Below are 12444 nucleotides of genomic sequence, written 5' to 3' on the forward strand. Positions count from 1 at the left end.
ACATGTAGAAATTGGAACATTTGTGTGCGTAAGAAGAGTGTGACTCATAGTTTTATGTACTATTGCGCATGTTTAACTTCTTCTGTTTCGTTGAATTCTTAACAGTGATGGTACTTTGTAATGGAGATGGTATTTTATTAATCTGTGATGGACTAATCTATTAATCTGTGATGGACTAATCTTTATGTAATATTTACATTTAATATTGCATGTGTTGTTGTTTTTATTTATTATACATATGTATACCGCTTTGCTTACAACGTTTTTTCCTCTTTTTGTTTTTCTTTGAATTTTAACACTTTTGTTAAATAGCTAATAAAGTAATCGCACAAAATTTAATTTTAGCACTGTACATACCCATTTAATTTTCCTTTGAAGTTGTTTGTCCTCTGGCTACGACTGGAGCTTAAGACGCAATCCTTACAAGCATGGGGCTTTCTTAAATGTATTTTCCTTATAGATTCTGCTTCTGGAACGTTGGAAAGATATTGATGTACTTCTCTGCGCACGGTAGGGGCCTTTTCTGTTTTCGACTTCAACAGAATTTTTGGTAGTTGTTTTTGCCTTTGTTGTTGCGGTGGAACTACAAATAAGTGGACAAGTTCACCTAGTTTTTTTTTCCAGCCCTAGTTCCTCTAGGACTTTTCGAAGGACCATATGTTGGGGCGAGGTGACTCCTCTTCCCGTGAGGTTTGTTGGTGTTGAAATAAAAAAGCACTTAAGAATTTTGACTGAATTCAAATGCTTGAGTTTATTGTTCAAGCTACAAACATCAATTTAATACTAACTTAAAAAGAAAAAATAAAGAACCGTATGGGCTAATAATACAAAAAAAATGTTTCGTTAAAAAAAAAGAATATAACAAAATCTAGACTTCTTGTCTTATGTACAAAAAAAAATAATACAACAGAGATGGCAAAGCCATGGTACTATAAAACTAAAAACAAAAAATAATATATAATAATACTCGTATATCACACGCATAAACGCACGTACTTTATATTCAGTCCTGGTGTTTTAATTTTTATTTTTGGTATAATAAACAGTTTAAATATTTAAAGTGAATTAAATTCGTTCTGTAATAAAATTGCATTCTGTTGCATGTTACACTCGTGTCTTAAATAATTTATAAATACTTAATTTTTCATTGTTAAATCATAAATTTTATTGTTTACAAACACATATACAATAATTATTAATTATCATTAAAATTACACTCAACTGGAATTACATTTCTTCGTAAATAAACATTTGATCTGCTGAATATAATCTGTCAATTTTATCAGTGCTGCCATATCTACCATTAGTCAGCGTTGTATTCTTTAACAATAATCGGTATTATCGACATACACTTAAAGAAATTACTATGGCAGATAAATTTAAATGTCTCAAAAAAAGCTGTACTTTATCAGGTGATGATGAAAGAATGGTGGTTTGTTGGCTTTGTCATGGCATGTGTCATTTTAAGTGCAGTGGATTGACCGGTTTGGTTGCTGAAGCTGTGTGTAAAACTAAAGGTTTACATTGGTGTTGCAATGCCTGTCAAAAAATTGGTGTCGAATATTATCGTTTTTATCAAAGCACTAAAAATACATTTCTAAATATTCAAAATAAATTATCTGCACTGTCCAGTGAGATAGCAGCTTATGGAAATCTATATGAAGAATTTAAACAATTAAATTGTCTAAATTCTCCACCGCAATCTTCTCCTAAACGCCGAAAATCATCAAGAACCAAAAATAGAACAAACGATTCTCAAAGTCCTGGTGCTTCTGTTTCCAATGTTGTTGTTTCCGATTCAATTACACCAAGTACATCAACGAGTAACCCCGATAACTATGCTACAATGTTGAATACTATATCGGATTCAGAATATTCACATATGCAAACTACCGCTACATTTGTTAATTATGATAATATTGCTGGTACTTCAAATGCTGCTACAAATCAAATTTAAAATACTGGCTTAAAAATTATTCCGCCTAATAAATCAATTTTTATATCCCGTTTCGCATCTGATACTACTGTTGAACAAATAAATTTTTACATAAAATCAAAATTTAATTTTGAAGCTGACTTTACCACATATACATTTTCGTATGCACAACCTAGGAGGATTACATCTTTCAAACTCAATGTTCCCCACGATCTTTATGAACAAATAGTAAATCCTAATTTCTGGCCTGCAAATACTTTGGTACGTGAATATGAATTTAAAGATAATCCAAGAAAACATAACATTGCTGTACTTCCGTCTGGTCACCCATTAAGTGATAATTCAAACTCCAACATTTCAAAAAACTGAATTGTGAACTTATTGATCGATTAACCTTTATTTATCAGAATGTTCGAGGCTTAAACACTAAAATGTCAAACCTTCTTATAAATAGTTATGATTTTACTTATGATGTTATTGTTTTTACTGAAACATGGCTGAAAGACAACGTATTCAATTCTGAACTTCTCTGCAATAAATATCAGATCTACAGATATAATAGAAATGATCGAAACGGCGGTGGTGTTTTAATTGCAGTTTCATGCCATTTTGCCTCTGAATCAATTTCGTCCTGCTCTTCAGAAAATATTGAATTCATTAGTGTAATGATAAAACTGAAAAATAATAAAATCTACCTCACCTGTTCATACATACCTCCTAATTCTAATGAACTAGTATATAAACTAGTATATAAATGCCATAAAAATGATTGCTGATCTTGTTGAAACAGATGATGCTTTTTTTGTTTTTGGTGATTTCAATCTGCCCTCTATTTCATGGACAAAGTTACCTGATGCTCCTAACTTAATTCCAACAAAATCTAAAAACTTTGATGATGATTTTTTAAATAATATATTCGATATTTGCCTTTATCAACTAAATAACGTTTTTAATGAATTTGGAAAATTATTAGATTTGTTATTTGTAAACGATTCATGCAATTGTGTAATTTACCGGAAGATAGATTTCACCCCACATTCGAACTTGTTTTTACATTGCCTCTTGCACATAAATCCGCAACTCAAATAAACCACGAGAAAGTTTATAATTTTAAACAAACAAATTACGTTAAATTAAATGAGTTAATATCTAATACCAATTGGAATGATTTACTGTGTGTCCCATACTTAAACAATTCAACTTTGGATGACATGGCTGACATTTTTTACAATAAAATATATTTTTTCATGGATGAATGCACTCCAAAACACAGTTTTTACCAACACACTGGTCCTCCTTGGAATTCTAAACATTTAACTAAACTAAAGAATTTAAAGAATAAATATTATAAAAAATTTAAAAAATCTGGCTCTCTCGTAGATTATGGTAAATACTCAGTTTCTCGTGCTGAATACAATACTCTCAACAATTTCCTTTATAATAAATATTTACTTAAAATGAAAAATGATTTTAAACTTAACTCTAAAGCGTTTTACAACTTTGTCAACTCTAAAAGAAAGACAAATGGATATCCTTCTGTAATGAAATTCAACAATTGTGAATCTTCCGATGACGTTAACGTATGTAATATGTTTGCTGATTTTTTTGCTAGTACATATTCGGATGCACAATATGTCTCTGATAGTTACCCCTACTCATTATACACTAACCGTGATATAGCGTTCCCGTATATTGACTCTGTTGATTTATTGGAAAGTTTAAATAAACTGAAAATTTCGTATAATTATGGTCCTGATGGTGTTCCAAGCTGCATCTTACATTATTGTGCTCAATCGTTGGTAAAACCATTAATAATGTTGTTCAACACATCCATTAAATATGGCTATTTTCCTAAAATTTGGAAGTCTTCTTACATTATTCCGTTATTTAAATCCGGTAATAAATCTGATATCTCCAATTATAGAGGCATTGCTAAACTCAGTGCAATTCCTAAGATTTTTGAGAATTTTATCACTGATTACATGTACCATCAATCATCATCTATACTGTCATCGTGTCAACACGGATTTCGGAAAGGTTGTTCTACTACAACGAATGTCCTTCATCTTACAACACATGTAAACCAAGGCTTTGTCCAAAGAAAACAAACTGATGCCGTATATACCGATTTTAGTAAAGCTTTTGATAAAGTAAATCACAACCTTCTTTTTATTAAGCTGGACCTTCTGGGTTTAACATCTCGCAGCCTAAACTGGATAAAATCGTATCTTTTGGATAGAACTCAATGTGTTAAATTCAATAATAAATACTCCAAAAATATTTTGGTTACTTCTGGTGTACCTCAAGGGAGCCACCTTGGTCCTATTCTCTTCTCCCTGTTCATCAATGACCTTCCGGATGTTTTAAATTTTTGCAACATTCTAATGTATGCGGATGATGTCAAAATCTTTTTGAGCTTCTCTCAATATGTGGATCATTTTTATCTCCAATCCGATCTCAACAATTTCTTTTTTTGGTGCAGTCAAAACCTAATGGAATTAAACTTAAACAAATGTAAACTTATGCGCTTTTCTAGAAGTAATTATATTCCCGCCAACTATACTTTGGGCAATTATCAGCTTGATTCTGTTGAAAATTTTCTTGATCTTGGAATTTTACTAGACCATAAATTAAACTTTGTTTCGCATATTACTATGACAATAAATAAAGCCAGAGGTGTACTTGCATTTATAAAACGTTGGGCTAAGGAATTTAGCGACCCCTATATCACAAAACAACTTTACATCTCTTTAGTAAGACCTATATTGGAATATGGCTCTGTTATCTGGGATCCTTATTACAACATTCATATTCAGCGAATAGAATCTGTACAAAAACAATTCTTACTCTTCTGTTTACGTGGTTTACGTTGGAATCCTGAAATAAACCTTCCATCATACATTGATAGACTTAAGTTAATAAAATTGCCTACATTACACAGTAGAAGAACTATGCTTAATGTAACATTTATGATCAATATAATTAATGGTGAAGTCTGCTCCGAATTCCTTGTAAATAATGTTACTTTCAACGTCCCTCAACGATTGTCACGTCATTTCAAGCCACTGTATGTCAAAAACGTTAGAACTAACTACGCCCAAGCTGATGCAATAAGGAGATTATACTGCGAATTCAATAATCTTTATCATCTAATTGATTTTTCTCTTAAAACAAGTATAATTAAATATAACATTATTCGTTTTTTAAATGATTAATTATTTGTTGTACTTTTTGTAAATTCATTGTAATTATATACTATATATTTTCATAATAGTCTGTAAGCATTTAATCCATTGACTTAAATAAATAAATAAAAATATGGGGCATTTCACGTCAAGTGTACCAACTTTTGAAATCGATGTCTTCCGATCGCGATGAAATTTGCACCAATGTTAGTTCTATTGGATAGTAATTCGGACACCATTTTTCAACAAGATCGGTCAAGAACTCTCTGAGTTATAGGAGGTCAAAATTTGACATTTTGGCCAAACAGGTGTTTTTTTTTATCCATATAACTTATTACCTATTGTTCTTAGCAAAATGTGTCCCAAATAGTTTAGATAGCTATTTATGCAATCTTTCGAAAAAAAAATTAAAAAAATATAATAAAATATTTTTGATTTTTTTTTTTTAAATCAAAAATATTTTTGACTTTTTTTTTTTTTTTCAAAATGGGCCCTTTTTTTTTTTTTTTTTTTTTTTTTTAAGAAAGCTTAGGTCTTTTCCTAAGCGACCTATATGGTCGCTTAGTGGGATGCGAGTGGGATATCTATCAAAAAAAATATTTTGTAACTCAAGATTTAAAATTTTTGAATTTTTTTGCAAAATCAAAAACTTTGTTGACTTTTTTAAAAAAATGGACCGATTTTTTAATTTTTTTTTGCTCAGAAGAAAGCTTATGTGTTTTCCTTTAACACCCTTTTTGTCGCTTAGTGGGATGCGAGTGGGATATCTATAAAAAAAATGTTTTGTAACTCAAGACATTCTTTACTTAATTTCATTAATTCTAATAAACTAAGTATATGTAATTCTGGTAATACGCCAACATTCATGTTTCCAAGTTCGGACAACTATAATGGATGGGAGGAAGTATAAGATATTACACTCATAAATGATAGGTCTAAGGTATCAGTAGATAGGTGGAGGGTATCCAAAAAAAGGTCGTTCTCTGACCATAACTGGATTCTCTTCAATATTAGACTTCAGAACTCGACAGAGAAAATACAATTTAGGAACCCAAGAAGGACAGATTGGTTCAAATTTAATGGGATCCTTAAACACAAACTTAAGTATATGCCAGTTGTAGAAGATTCGATAACTGGTCTTGAGAAAATAGAGGAAAACTTTAGTAAAACTTTAGTCAAGGCTTTCGAAGTTTCCTGTCCAGTCACTAAGGCTAAGAAAAGCTTCCCTCCATGGTGGAATTCTGAGCTATCTAAACTACGTAGGGAAACTCGTAGGGCCTTTAACATTAGCTACAATAGTAAATCATGGCAACCATATCGCGATCAATTGAAAGCCTACAAGAAAGCTATAGTAGTCGCAAAAAGAAACTCATGGAGAAGCTTCTGTGAATCTATAGATAATACAAAAGACTCTGCAAGACTTAGTAGAATTCTAGCCAAGGGGCAATCCAATCCTACTTATATCAAAAGGAAGGATGACTCCTGGTCTGAATCCTCAGCAGAGTCACTTGACATCCTACTGAATACTCATTTCCCAGGCTGTAAGGATGTTGCTACGGACTTTGAGAGGGAAGGTAGGACTCTATTCAATATCGATAGTTATATCGTCTCCTATGACAGGATATCATGGGCGATTGACAGTTTCGCACCTTTCAAGTCACCCGGGCCGGATGGTATATTGCCAAAGATGCTACAAAGTGCAAAAAGGCATATCATTCCCTGGCTTCATAGAATTTTTACGCTCTGTCTCTCCCTCAATCACGTTCCGGTTAACTGGAGGAGAGTTAAGGTCGTTTTTATTCCCAAAATTGGAAAAAGAAGTCATGAGAAGGCGAAGGACTTTCGTCCAATTAGTCTTTCATCTTTCCAGCTTAAAACGTTGGAAAGACTCATTGACGCTCACATTAGGCATCGCCTAGAGGGTACGACACGGCTCTCTAATAGTCAGCATGCCTACCTTAAGGGCCGCTCTACAGAGACAGCTCTGCACGAGGTCGTAAGAGTTGTAGAGAGATCTCTCGAATTTAAACAATATACAATGGCAGCCTTTCTGGATATAGAGGGTGCTTTCAATAATGTTACCACTCTTACAATTCAGCAAGCTCTTACTGACCTAGACGTTGAAGAATATATCAATAACTGGTTAGTAAACATGCTGAAATCAAGAATAGTTACAGCAAATCTTGGTAATAGCGTCAAGTCTAAGCAAGTTGGCAGAGGCACACCACAGGGTGGAGTGATCTCTCCACTACTGTGGCTTATCTTTATTAACTCGATTCTCATTGATCTAGACAGAAAAGGGATAAAAGTTGTCGCTTATGCGGACGATGTGGTGATAATCGTATCAGGTCTGTTTCCGGACGTGATCAGTGATATTATGTCCACTGCTTTAGGGTTGCTCGATAACTGGGCCACGGAAAGTGGTCTTGGGGTGAATCCAAGCAAAACAGAACTCGTACTTTTCACAACAAAGACCAAGCTTCAAACTTCCACGGTTGAAAAACTGCGAAATCCCCCTTTCAAATAATGCAAAATATCTAGGTATTATACTGGACTCTAAATTGTCATGGAAGCTAAATACTCAACATAGGGTAAAAAAGGCTACGGTGGCCTATTATACCTGTCGTAAGATGTTTGGTAGAAAATGGGGACTTAGTCCCAGCATAGTTAAATGGATGTATACGGCTATAGTACGTCCAATTCTTACTTACGGATCTCTTGTATGGTGGACTGCAACTAAAAGGAAGTATGTCGTAGACCAACTATACAAAGTCCAGAGATCAGCATGCATTGGTATAACCGGCGCACTAAGAACTAGTCCTTCAGAGGCACTGAACACTATATTGCACCTTGTGCCAATAGACCTTCACATAATGGCCACCTCTGCCTGTAGCGCAGCGAGGCTTCGAGCATCTGGCTGTTGGAGATCGAGAACATATGGGCACGCGGGGATTTTGAGCCAGTTGCCTTCGTCGTTCTCCAACCATCTGACTATATTACTCAATATATAGATTTTAATAGGGTATTCAAGATCTTAATCCCCTCCAGGAGTGAGTGGGGTATGGGTAATCTCGTGTACAAATATGACACTAGGATATATACAGACGGTTCGAAAATGAGCTGTGGTGTTGGTTCTGGCGTCTTCTGTGACGAACCCGAGATAGGTATTTCGTATCGTCTTCCGAATGAGTGTAGTGTTTTCCAGGCGGAAATTTTTGCAATCATGGCAGCTTGCAATACACTACTTGATCATAACACCCGCGGCAATATAGGTATTTTTGTCGACAGTCAGGCGGCACTTCTCTCGCTGAATGCCTACACAAATTCATCTTCACTAGTTAGGCAATGTAAGAACTCTCTGTCAAGGCTAGGTCGTCTATCTGATATTACTTTGGTTTGGGTACCTGCGCACAGGGACCACTACGGTAATGAACAGGCAGACGAACTAGCCAGAATGGGATCTGCCTTAGATATCTCCAATGCGGTCTCAGTAGAAATTCCACTGGGGACTATTAAAGGTATCATCTTCAGACATTTTCTTACAAAGGCTGAGAATAGATGGCGTAATTTAGACACGTGTAGGGTAGCCAAGTTGATGTGGCCATCTTTTAACGAAAAACGCACTATGCAACTGATAACCCGGAATAGAAGGGATATATCTAGGTTGATGGCAGTATTAAGGGGACACTGGGCGTTAGGCAAGCACGCAAATCGCCTGGGACTCCCCTTTAACGACCATTGCCGCAGTTGTAAGGATAGGGAAAAGGAGGAAACGACTTTCCACCTTCTCTGCGAATGCCCAGCTCTGAGTGTCAAGAGACATAAATTCATGGGCAACTATACATTGACCAACCTTGGTGAGGTAGCCGGGTCTAAACTCAATGACCTACTAAGATATCTCACAGCTACAGGTTGGGTCTAGCTAGTACTTTTTAGTTACATTGCGATGTAAACGACAATACATCTGACGAGTGGTGTGGTCTCATCAAAACGGGGTTCCTTCGACTCTACTTGATTGTTCGCACGTAGTGAACTACCACGTAAACCAACCAACCAACAAGACATACAATTTTTTACTTTTTTTTGAAAAATCAAAAACCTTTTTGACTTTTTTTTTCCAAAATCGACTCTTTTTTTATTATTTTTTTTTTTCTCAAAAGAAAGCTTAGGTCTTTTCCTTTAAAACCTTTTTGGTCGCTTAGTGGGATGCGAGTGGGATATCTATCAAAATAAATGTTTTGTAACTCCAGACAAATGTTTTTAAATTGATTTTTTTCATATTTGTGTGTAAGTGTTTCTAAAACCTTAAAAATAAAAACCACAACAACTGACCGATAATAGCCACTGGAGGGGTGCAATATGAGGCCGACCGCTATTAATTTTCCACCCCCAAAATTTGTCTGAGTTTTGTATCTTGCGGCTTTTTTAGTCAATCCTAGAGGTAGTTTTCAGCGCACGTGATTTTCATTGTTAAAATATCAGGTGCCCCAGAAACAAATTTTTGGAATCAAGTGGAAATATTTTATGGCCCTTCTCCGAAGTACCAGTTTATTTATTATTTTATTTGATTTCGCAGAGAACTATAAATATGTTCTTCAGGATTCCATACAAGCATTCCACTTCAATAACGACCAAGCTACTATATTCACAATAGTTATTTACTACATGAAAGAAGAAAACCTGGAACACAAAAGTATGGCAATCATATCCGACGATTTAAAACATGACACCGTTGCAGTTTATGAGTACCAGAAGATAATACTAAATTATCTAAAATCAAAATTTACAGTAGAAAAGGTGTACTACGTTTCGGACGGAGCTCGTCAACATTTTAAAAACAAAAGTAGCTTCGCAAATCTTACAGCTCATGAAAAAGATTTTGGAATGCCAGCTGAGTGGCATTTTCATCCTACTGCTCATGGTAAAGGAGCATGTGATGGTATTGGAGCAAACCTCAAAAGAAATCCAGCGAAGTATAGCCTCCAGTGCTCTCATCAAGATCGCATCTTAGATGCGACTGCTTTATTCCATTGGGCAAAGAATTCTTGTAAAGAATCTAAAATAGTTTTTAGTAGCAAAGAGGATCATGAGGAAACATTGAAAACACTAAAGAGCAGATTCGATGCTGCGGTAACAATCGATGGCACTGCTCAATACCATGCTTTCATACCGCTTGTCGATGGAAGACTCAAATTAAAAAAGTTTTCTGCATCTATTCAATGCGATTTCTTTCCAAAGCCAAAAAAGAAGCCAGCAGCGAAATCAGTAGCTGAATCTAATAACGCCAAGAAAGGATTGACAAAAAAAAAGCAGCTAATAAAGGTGACAAATAAGGAGGATAAAAGTATGGATATTTGAAAATTTAAAAACTTCATAAATTAAGTGTAAAAATATAAATTGATCTATTGTGATTAAGATTAAATTTTACTAAATTATTCATCTTTTTATTATTATTATTATATATTAAATTAATTATTATTACAAATAAATAACAAAATTAAATTATTCAACATTTCCATAGAAAAAAAGTGATTTTTATTCCTGAGGTTAACATATTATGGGTATTACAGTATCGAGGCTATGAAATTTTAGTTGGGTATGTTACATACCATCGGAAAGGCTAATGTGTCTAGTTTCTCTGCGTAAGTTTAATTTTTAAGGTTTACACACAAATATGAAAAAAATTAAAATAGCGCAAATTTAAAAACCTTTGTCTTGAGTTACAAAACATTTATTTTGATAGATATCCCATTCGCATCCCACTAAGCGACCAAAAAGGTTTTAAAGGAAAAGACCTAAGCTTTCTTTTGAGAAAAAAAATTAATAAAAAAAGAGTCCATTTTGGAAAAAAAAAGTCAAAAAGGTTTTTGATTTTTCAAAAAAAAAGTAAAAAATTGTATGTCTTGAGTTACAAAACATTTTTTTTATAGATATCCCACTCGCATCCCACTAAGCGACAAAAAGGGTGTTAAAGGAAAACACATAAGCTTTCTTCTGAGCAAAAAAAAAATTAAAAAATGGGTCCATTTTTTTAAAAAAAGTAAACAAAGTTTTTGATTTTGCAAAAAAATTCAAAAACTTTAAATCTTGAGTTACAAAATATTTTTTGATAGATATCCCACTCGCATCCCACTAAGCGACCTAAGACCTAAGCTTTCTTAAAAAAATAAAAAAAAAAAAATAAAAAGGGCCCATTTTGAAAAAAAAGTCAAAAATATTTTTGATTTAAAAAAAAAAATCAAAAATATTTTATTATATTTTTTTAATTTTTTTTTTTTTCGAAAGATTGCATAAATAGCTATCTAAACTATTTGGGACACATTTTGCTAAGAACAATAGGTAATAAGTTATATGGATAAAAAAAAACACCTGTTTGGCCAAAATGTCAAATTTTGACCTCCTATAACTCAGAGAGTTCTTGACCGATCTTGTTGAAAATGGTGTCCGAATTACTATCCAATAGAACTAACATTGGTGCAAATTTCATCGCGATCGGAAGACATCGATTTCAAAAGTTGGTTCACTTGACGTGAAATGCCCCATATATATGATTTGTTGAATTCGATTCAACAGGTAGCATTTGTCTTTTTTCGTGTTCTTGTTTTTTTAAAACTACTGACCTTCAAAATATAAAACTCTTAACAGAGTAATAAAACAAGAATTGTAAATGGAGTAGTAGCATAAAAATACAAATCATTGCTACTGCTCTATATCGAGTTTTAATTTTTAAGGTATCAGTTAAGTAGCAGTTGATGCAGCAGTTAAGGTAGCAATAAAAGTAGTCAAATAATAAAATCTTCATGCATTGAACACATTGAAAACAGCAGGCTACACGACTACACGAACACAAATTCTGCTGGCTGGAGTTGTAGTCGTGTGGCAGCTACTGAATTATTTTAAAGACGACAGCTACAAAGTAAACAGCTGATTTATAATTCAGTGGTGCCACTTTAATAAAAAATAACCGTACAAAATTCCAAAGTAATTAAGATTTAAACAATTATTTTGAGTAAACATATATATATGGTTATAATTAATTATGTACCTGTTTTAATTTACATCAATATGGTTATCAAAAACTTCTCTTAATTAAGTAAAAAAAAATATATTTTTTTTTAAGCACTCATTTGATTTACATTTTTTATTATATTAGCAACACTATTTCTGCTTTGTAGTTGACAGAAATAGAAATTAGTTTAATTCGGCTACAGCGGCAAAAGCAATCGTGTGGTCGTGTAGCTGTGATGTCGTCAAAAGAATCGTCTTCATATAAACGTGTGTATTCTAATTTTGACAGATTGTAGTTGGTAGCCTGCTGTCTTC

Source organism: Calliphora vicina, chromosome 3 (assembly GCF_958450345.1).
Source record: "Calliphora vicina chromosome 3, idCalVici1.1, whole genome shotgun sequence".
In the NCBI taxonomy this organism is placed as follows: Eukaryota; Metazoa; Arthropoda; class Insecta; order Diptera; family Calliphoridae; genus Calliphora; species Calliphora vicina.